We start from the raw sequence: 10,146 nt of genomic DNA on the forward strand, positions 1-10,146 counted from the left end.
GGAGAGAGAGAATAATCCTTTCCTGACAGCATTTATGTAATTCAGCATTTATTCTCTAGCCTGACATGAGGTAGGGTGCTGTTTGTCTTCATGACTTATTTTCCGATCCATCAGTTTGTAATAATTTCCAAACCACGTTCCTAGTGTTGCTTCAATGAACACCACATTACTTAAACTAGTAAGAGAATGTTAGTGGTTCTGTATAGTGACGCTTCAAAATATTTTTACGTAATATCGGAAGTCATTAATCCTTGCAACAGGGTGGTCAGAAACAGTCTGACAAATTTGTAACGGTGTTGCAGTGTAGGTTGCGCTGAGAAATGATTATCAAGAAAAAAGTTCGATATGTTGCGCCGATTGCGAGTTAATTAGCACTGAAGTTAGCCGATCAGGCCGTTGTGCGCAAATTCAGGCAGCGCGCCACATACAGTCAGTGTGAGCTGTTGGTTCAAATGGCTCTGAGCACTATGGGACTTCTGAGGTCATAAGTCCCCTAGAATTTAGAACTACTTAAACCTAACTAACCTAAGGACATCACACACATCCATGCCCAAAGCAGGATTCGAACCTGCGACCTTAGCGGACGTGCGGTTCCAGACTGCAGCACCTAGAACCGCTCGGTAGCGCCTAGAACCGCTCGGCCACCCCGGCCGGTTGTGAGCTGTTCTCATAGCGTATATGATAGGGGACGAGACTGGTCAGCCTTGGCTCGGGTTCGACCCTTACAACCGTCCCATGTCAAATTTTTGTGTCACTCTCTTGCTAGGATTTAGGAAAACAAACGAAGCTCACGTTTGGTGACACAGTCTCTGGCGGGCCGCTTGAATTCGCGCGCGCAACGCCCCAAGGGCTAAGTAACTAGGAAACGGCACAACGTGCCGAATTTTTTTCTGAACAATTACAAGCGTTTGAGACTGTTTCTGACCACTCTGTATGATATGTATTGTGACAGTTGTTGCGCCATTTCTTACTCCCTTAGATGTTTAGACATGTCAGTTCGTACATTGAAGACAAAATTTGGAACCAGAGATATCGCATATACCGTAGGTGTTGACTGTCTTACTTCGAGGGGTGTAAATTAAATTCTTCATTTGTGTGGCCATTTTGTCCTTTGTTGCTTTACAGTTCGTTAGGGTATTTTCATTCTGTCGTTGCAGCTACAAAAAATTAGTGTGTTTCTTTCTTTTTCACTAGATGCGTTTCGCTTCACTGAGGTAAAGAGCATCATCAGTGGTCTGTCAATGAAGATGTTTACAATTACAGACATATACAATTTGGTTTGTTTTTAAAATCGAAAAACAGTTCGTTAACAATATGTTGTTTCTTACTCACGGTGATTTCCGCTTGGTTTCTCGCCTACATCGAGAAATGGCGTCTGCTAGCACATCTTTGAAGTGTTTCGTCGTTGGACAGTAATACTTGCAGTCTAACTCTTCGTGCTCTGAGGAACAACACATTTCTTATGTTTTATACAGCTCGCTTTTTCGCACACCACTGTTTTATAGTTATTTTTATACTATATATGACGGTAGTATCTGTTCCCGAAAGAACAGTTACCGTCGATGAGCATGCAGCTTTGTTAGAAATGAAATGATAATTAAATTGACGCCCTAGCTGCAAGCAGGCGTTGATACACTTCATTGGGGACATGTTGAAAATGTGTGCCCCGACCGTGACTCGAACCCGGGATCTCCTGCTTACATGGCAGACGCTCTATCCATCTGAGCCACCGCGGGCACAGAGGACAGTGCGTCTGCAGGGACTTATCCCTTGCACGCCCCCCGTGAGATCCACATTCCCAACATTTCATTTCTAGCAAAGCTGCATGGTCATCGACGGTAACTGTTCTTTCGGGAACAGATACTACCGTCATATATAGTTAAAAATATGGCTTCCCGGCCATTGACCTTCTTGTGCGAACGCACACGCTATGCCCGAACTCGTACGGGACTTGGTAGATTAATCTGCCACGAGTAATGAGTATGATGGGCAAACATCTATTAGGCGCACTACGAATGTAGTGTTGTGGACATGTTGGGAATGTGGATCTCACGGGGGGCGTGCAAGGGATAAGTCCCTGCAGACGCACCATCCTCTGTGCCCGCGGTGGTTCAGATGGATAGAGCGTCTGCTATGTAAGCAGGAGACCCCGGGTTCGAGTCCCGGTCGGGGCACACATTTTCAACATGTCCCCAATGAAGTGTATCAACGCCTGCTTGCAGCTAGGGCGTCAATTTAATTATCATTTTATTTTTATACTTCTAAGTTTGTATTGTGGTTTTTGTGGTTTGTGTTTTAAAGTGTTATACACACGTGGTTTAGGGGATGCTGGCACGGTAGCTCAGCATGTTCGGTCACAGGGGTAGCTGTTCTCCGTTTAAAAAAAAAGATCAACGATGAACTTGAACAGGTGTCATGACACGTCCGCCCCGGACAAATGAAACGAAGAAGGCCAAAATGAGCTAAAAAAAAGCAGCAGAAAATGGTGGACGGGAGTAGGATTTGCTATGTATAGGAAGGTAAGGCAGAGAGTGTGCTACTGTGAACAATTCCGTGATAAGGCTGTTCTTATCAGAATCGACAGCAAACCAACACCGACAACGGTAGGTCAGGTATACATGCCGACGTCGCAAGCTGAAGATGAAGAGATGGGGAAAGTATACGAGGATATTGAAAGGATAATAGAATACGTAAGGAGAGATGAAAATCTAATAGTCATGGGGGACTAGAATGCAGTTGTACGGGAAGGAGTAGAAGAAAAGCTTACGAGAGAATATGGGCTTAGAACAAGGAATGGGAGAGGAGACAGAATAATTGATTCTGTAACAAATTTCAACTGGTAATAGCCAATGCAGCTTTACTGTATGGTTAAATGATGATGGCGTCCTCTTGGGTAAAATATTCCGGAAGTAAAATAGCCCCCCCATTCGGAACTCCGGGCGGGGACTACTCAAGAGGACGTCGTTATCAGGAGAAAGAAAAGTGGTGTTCTACGGATCGGAACGTGGAATGTCAGATCCCTTAATCGAGCAGGTAGGTTAGAAAATTTAAAACGGGAAATAGATAGGTTAAAGTTAGATATAGTGGGAATTAGTGAAGTTCGGTGGCAGGAGAAACAAGACTTTTGGTCAGGTGAATACAGGGTTATAAATACAAATTCAAATGGGGGTAATGCAGGAGTAGGTTTAATAATGAATAAAAAAACAGGAGTGCGGGTAAGCTACTACAAACAGCATAGTGAACGCATTATTGTGGCCAAGATAGATACGAAGCCCACGCCTACCACTGTAGAACAAGTTTATATGCCAACTAGCTCTGCAGATGATGAAGAAATTGATAAAATGTGTGATGAGATAAAAGAAATTATTCAGGTAGTGAAGGGAGACGAAAATTTAATAGTCATGGGTGACTGGATTTCGGTAGTAGGAAAAGGGAGAGAAGGAAACGTAGTTGGCGAATATGGATTGGGTGTCAGAAATGAAAGAGGAAGCCGTCTGGTAGAATTTTGAGCAAGATGTATGAGACAGGCGAAATACCCTCAGACTTCAAGAAGAATATAATAATTCCAATCCCAAAGAAAGCAGGCGTTGACAGATGTGAAAATTACCGAACTATCAGTTTAATAAGTCACAGCTGCAAAATACTAACACGAATTCTTTACAGACAAACGGAAAAACTGGTAGAAGCCAACGTCGGGGAAGATCAGTTTAGATTCCGTAGAAATATTGGAACACGTGAGACAATGCTGACCTTACGACTTAGCTTAGAAGAAAGATTAAGGAAAGGCAAACCTACGTTTCTAGCATTTGTGGACTTAGAGAAAGCTTTTGACAATGTTGACTGGAATACTCTCATTCAAATTCTAAAGGTGGCAAGGGTAAAATACAGGGAGCGAAAGGCTATTTACAATTTGTACAGAAACCAGATGGCAGTTATAAGAGTCGAGGGGCATGAAAGGGAAGCAGTGGTTGGGAAGGGAGTGAGACAGGGTTGTAGCCTCTCCCCAATTTTATTCAATCTGTATATTGAGCAAGCAGTAAGGGAAACAAAAGAAAAGTTAGCAGGTATTAAAATCCATGGAGAAGAAATAAAAACTTTGAGGTTGGCCGATGACATTGTAATTCTGTCAGCGACGGCAAAGGACTTGGAAGAGCAGATGAACGGAGTGGACAGTGTCTTGAAAGGAAAATATAAGATGAATATCAACAAAAGCAAAACGAGGATAATGGAATGTAGTCGAATTAAGTCGGGTGATGCTGAGGGAATTAGATTAGGTAACGAGACACGTAAAGCAGTAAAAGAGTTTTGCTATTTGGGGAGCAAAATAACTGATGATGGTCGAAGTAGAGAAGATATAAAATGTAGACTGACAATGGCAAGGAAAGCGTTTCTGAAGAAGAGAAATTTGTTAACATCGAGTATAGATGTAAGTGTCAGGAAGCCGTTTCTGAAAGTAATTGTATGGAGTGTAGCCATGTATGGAAGTGAAACATGGACGATAAATAGTTTGGACAGGAAGAGAATAGAAGCTTTCGAAATGTGGTGCTACAGAAGAATGCTGAAAATTAGATGGGTGGATCACATAACTAATGAGGAGGTATTGAATAGAACTGGGGAGAAGAGGAGTTTGTGATACAACTTGTCGAGAAGAAGGGACCGGTTGGTAGGACATGTTCTGAGGCATCAAGGGATCACAAATTTAGCATTGGAGGGCAGCGTGGAGGGTAAAAATCGTAGAGGGAGTCCAAGAGATGACTACACTAAGCAGATTCAGAAGGATGTAGGTTGCAGTAGGTACTGGGAGATGAAGAAACTTGCACAGGGTAGGGTAGCATGGAGAGCTGCATCAAACCAGTGTCAGGACTGAAGACCACAACAACAACAACAATAGCCAATGCTCTGTTCACGAACTACATGAGGAGGAGGTATACATTGAAAAGGCCTTCAGATACGGGAAGAGTTCAGTTACATTACATCATGGTCAGACAGAGATTACGAAATCAGATACTGGATTGTAAGGTGTACTCAGGGGCAGGTATAGACTCAGATCACAATATAGTGGTGATGAAGAGTAGGCTGAAGTTCAAGGGATTAGTCATGAAGAATCGATACGCAAAGAAGTGGGATACGGAATTACTAAGGGATGACGAGATACTGGTGTAGTTCTCTAAGGCTATAGACACAGAACAAGTAGTAGCTCAGTACAGTTGAAGAGGAATGGACTTCTTTGGAAAGGGCAACCACTTAACTTGGGAAGAAAAACATAGGTACAAAGAAGGCAACTGCAAAGAAACCATGGTGAACAGAAGAAATACTTCAGTTGATCGATGAAAGGAGGAAGTACAAAAATGTTCCGGGAAATTCAGAAATACAGAAACGTAAGTCGCTGAGGAATGAAATAAACAGGAAGTGCAGGGCAGCTAAGACGAAATGTCTGCATATAAATGTGAAGAAATCGAAAAAGAAATGATTGTTGGAAGGAGACAGGAAAGTCAAAACAACCTCGGTGAGATTAAAAGCGCGGGTGGTAACATTAAGAATGCAACGGGAATTTCACTGTTAAATGCAGAGGAGAGAAAGAATAGGTGGAAAGAATACATTGAAAACCTCTATGAGAGGGAAGATTAGTCTGAAGTGACAGAAGAAGAAACAGGAGTCGACTGAGAAGAGGTAGGGAATCAAGTACTAGAATCAGAATTTAAAAGAACTTTGGAGGACTTAGCATCCTGAATGCGAAACCAGTGTGCAAACTAATGCGCCACCTCGCTCTGTGTGATAGAAGAAGATACAGGAGTTGACAGGGAAGAGATAGAGGACCATGTATGAGAATAAGAATTTGAAAGAGCTGTAGATTCCATCGGAATTTCTAAAATCATTGGGGGAAATGACAACAAAACGACTATTCACGTTGGCATGTAGAGTGTATGAGTTTGCCGGCACACCATCTGACTTTCGGAAAAATATCATCCCCACAGTTCCGTAAAATGAAAGAGCTGAAAAGGGTGAGAATTATCGCAAAATCAGCTTAACAGGTCATGCATCAAATTTTCTGGCAAGAATACCATACGGAAGAATGGAAAAGAAGATTGAGGATGTGTTATGAAGATCAGTTTGGCCGTAGGAAAGGTAAAGGTACCAGAAATGCAATTCTGACGTTGCGTTTGATAATGGAAGCCAGACGAAAGAAAAATCGAGACACGTTCATAGAATTTGTCGAGCTGGAAAAAATGTTCGACAATGTAAAATGGTGCAAGAGGTTCGATATTCTGAGGAAAAATATGGGTAAGCTATAGGGAGAGATGGGTAATATGCAATATGTACACGAACCACGAGGGAATAGTATGTGTGGACGACAAAGAACGAAGAGCTCTGATTAAAAGGGTGTATGACAGGGATGTAGTCTTACGCACCTACTGTTCAATCTGTACATCGAAGAAGCAGTGATGGAAATAAAAGAAAGGTTCAGGGGGTGGAATTAAAATTCAGGTTGAAAGGATATCAATGATACCATTCGCTGATGACATTTTTATCCTGAGTGAAAGTGATGAAGAATTACATGATCTACTAAATGGAATGAACAGTCTAAGGAGTACAGAATATGGACTGAGAATAAAACGAAGAAAGACGAAAGTAATAAGAAGTAGCAAAAGTGAGAACAGCGAGAAACTTTATATCAGGCTTGATGGTTACGAGGTAGATGAAGTTAAGGAATTCTGCTACCTAGACAATAAAATAACCAATGATGGACGGAGCAAGGAGGACATCAAAAGCAGACTAGCAATGACAAAAAGGGCATTCCTGGCCACGACAAGTCTACTGATTCAAACATAGGCCTTAATTTGAGGAAGAAATTCCTGAGAATGTACGTCTGAAGTAAAGCATTGTATGGTAGTGAAACATGGACTGCGGTAAATCCGGAACAGAAGAGAATCGAAGCATTTGAGGTGTGATGATCCAAAGGAATGGTGAAAATTACGTGAACTGTTAAGGTAAGGAATGAGGAGATTCTGCGCAAAATCGGAGAGTAACGGAATATCTGGGAAACACTGAAAAGGAGATGGGACAGGATGATAGGATATCTCTCAAGACATGGTATTAGAGGAAGCTGTAGAGGAAGACAGAGATTGGAATACATCCAGGAAATTATTGAGGACGTAGGTTGCATAGGTTGCAACGTTCGTCTGACTGATGATCCCACCGCCGCCCCCCCCCCGCCCCCCCCCCCCCCCCAAAAAAAAGCTTTGTTTGTGTGGAAATTTTCTTGGAAAGGGAGGAGATGTCTGTCTTCACTGATTCTTATGATGTTCATATCTTTTCCAATATTGCTTGAACTCATATAACGACTAGAAACACCAAAGATATGCTAGCAGACGACATTTCTCGATGTAGGCGAGAAACCAAACGGAAATCACCGTAAGCAAAAAGTGACATATTGTTTACGAACTGATATTCGATCTTTAAATCAAATCAAATTGTAAATATCTTTAATTACAGACGACTGATGATGCTTTACCTCAATAAAGAGAAACGGGTTAAGTGAAAAAAAAACCACGCTAATTTCTTGTAATAGCAACGACAAAAGTATCCTCAGGAATTCAAGGGGTGTCTCCGTAGTACACTTTTGCGTATAGTATTCCTTGGGGACTGGAAGTAGACCACAGAGAGGAAATATCTTCAGCGCTTGACTTAGACAGTCGTCACTGCTCTACCACATTCAAATGTTTCAGCTGAGCAAATACAATGCGCAAGACTTCGAGCTTCTTTCAACAGTTCTTATCCTCGATGATTTTGAGAAAAGATGAATAGCAGGTCACATGCCTCAGAGATCTCACCAAGTGAGACGGCGCTGTGGTAACACATGGCGATTCATATTCCTGTCTGGTGCGTGCGAAAAGGGAACACCTAAATCTTTCCGTTCGAGCTGAGATTTCTCTTATTTTATTATGATGGTCATTTCTCCCTACGTAGGTGGGCGTCAACAACATATTTTCTCATTCGAAAGAGAAAGTTGGTGATTGAAATTTCGTAAACAGATCTCGCCGCAAAGAAAACCGCCTTTGTTTAAGTGACTGCCACCCCAACTCGCGTATCATATCAGACACTCTCACCTCTATTGCGCGACAACACGAAACGAGCTGCGCTTCTTTGCACTTTTTCGATGTCCTCCGTCAGTCCTACCTTGTAAGAATCCCACACCGCGCAGCAATATTCCAGTAGAGGCCGGAAAAGTGTAATGTAGGCCGTCTCTTTAGTGGGTTTGTCGCTTCTTCTAAGTGTTCTGCCAGCAAAGCGCAGTCTTTGTTTCGCCTTTTCCACAATACAGGGTGATTAAAAAAAAAATACCACAACTTTAAAAATGTATATTTAATGAAAGGAACATAATATAACCTTCTGTTATGCATCATTACAAGGAGTATTTAAAAAGGTTTTTTTTTCACTCAAAAACAAGCTCAGAGATGTTCAATATGGCCCCCTCCAGACACTCCAGCAATATCAACCCGATACTCCAACTCGTTCCACACTCTCTGCAGCATATCAGGCGTAACAGTTTGGATAGCTGCTGTTATTTCTCGTTTCAAATCATCAATGGTGGCTGGGAGAGGTGGCTGAAACACCATATCCTTAACATACCCCCATAAGAAAAAATCGCAGGGGGTAAGTTCAGGGCTTCTTGGAGGCCAGTGCTGAAGTGCTCTGTCACGGGCTGCCTGGCGGCCGATCTATCGCCTCGGGTAGTTGACGTTCAGGTAGTTACGGACAGATAAGTGCCAATGTGGTGGCGCTCCATCCTGCTGAAACATGAATTGTTGTGCTTCTTGTTCAAGCTGAGGGAACAGCCAATTCTCTAACATCTCCAGATACTGTAGTCCAGTTACAGTAGCACCTTCGAAGAAAAAGGGACCAAAAACTTTATTGGCTGAAATGGCACAGAAAACGTTCACCTTAGGCGAGTCACGTTCATACTGAGTTGTTTCCCGCGGATTCTCAGTGCCCCATATACAGACATTGTAACGGTTGACTTTCCCGTTAGTGTGGAAAGTTGCTTCATCACTAAACACAATCTTTGAAACGAAAGATTCATCTGTTTCCATTTGAGCAAGGATAAAATCACAGAAATCGATTCTTTTAATCTTATCAGCTGCAGACAGTGCTTGAACCAATTTCAGACGATAAGGTTTCATAACTAACCTTTTTCGTAGGACTCTCCATACAGTTGATTGTGGAATTTGCAGCTCTCTGCTAGCTCTGCGAGTCGATTTTCCTGGGCTGCGAACAAATGCTTGCTGGATACGTGCTACATTTTCATCACTCGTTCTCGGCCGTCCAGAACTTTTCCCTTTGCACAAACACCCATTTTCTGTAAACTGTTTATACCAACGTTTAATACACCAGCTATCAGGAGGTTTAACACCATACTTCGTTCGAAATGCACGCTGAACAACTGTCGTCGATTCACTTCTGCCGTACTCAATAACACAAAAAGCTTTCTGTTGAGCGGTCGCCATCTTAGCATCAACTGACGCTGACGTCTAGTCAACAGCGCCTCAAGCGAACAAATGTACAACTAAATGAAACTTTATACCTCCCTTACTTCGCCGACAGATAGTGCTTAGCTCTGCCTTTTGTCGTTGCAGAGTTTTAAATTCCTAAAGTTGTGGTATTCTTTTTGAATCACCCTGTATATCTGTGTGGTCATTCCAATTTAAGTTGCTCGTAATTTTAATTCCTAGGTATTTAGTCGAATTGACAGCCCTTAGATTTGTGCGATTTATCGTATACTCAATATTTATCGGATTTCTGTTAGTACCTATGGGGATGACCTCGCACTTTACTTTGTTTAGTGCCAATTGCCACTTTTCGCAGCACACAAAATTCTGTCTAGATCATTTTGTAATTGGAATTGATCGTCTGATGATTTTACTAGACGTTAAATTACAGCGTCATCTGCAAACAATCGAAGGGGGCTGCTCAGATTATCACTTAGATCGTTTATGTAAATCAGGAACAGCAGAGGACGCATGACACTACCTTGCAGAACGCCAGATATCACTTCTGTTCTACTCGATGATTTACCGTCTATCACTACGAACTGTGTCTTCTCTGAGAGGAAATAACGAATCCAGTCACACAACTGAGACGATACTC

General features: G+C 42.3%; 2 non-coding genes across 2 annotated transcripts; one reads left to right on the forward strand and one right to left on the reverse strand.

Moving 5' to 3' along the window:
• Positions 1-1,662: 1,662 nt before the first annotated feature.
• Trnat-ugu lies at positions 1,663-1,737 on the reverse strand. The gene has a single exon. It is a non-coding gene; the product is annotated as a tRNA-Thr (tRNA).
• Positions 1,738-2,099: 362 nt separating this feature from the next.
• On the forward strand, positions 2,100-2,174 carry Trnat-ugu. The gene has a single exon. It is a non-coding gene; the product is annotated as a tRNA-Thr (tRNA).
• The last annotated feature ends 7,972 nt before the right edge of the window (positions 2,175-10,146 follow it).

This window comes from Schistocerca americana, chromosome 1, assembly GCF_021461395.2.
Source record: "Schistocerca americana isolate TAMUIC-IGC-003095 chromosome 1, iqSchAmer2.1, whole genome shotgun sequence".
NCBI classification, from domain to species: domain Eukaryota; kingdom Metazoa; phylum Arthropoda; class Insecta; order Orthoptera; family Acrididae; genus Schistocerca; species Schistocerca americana.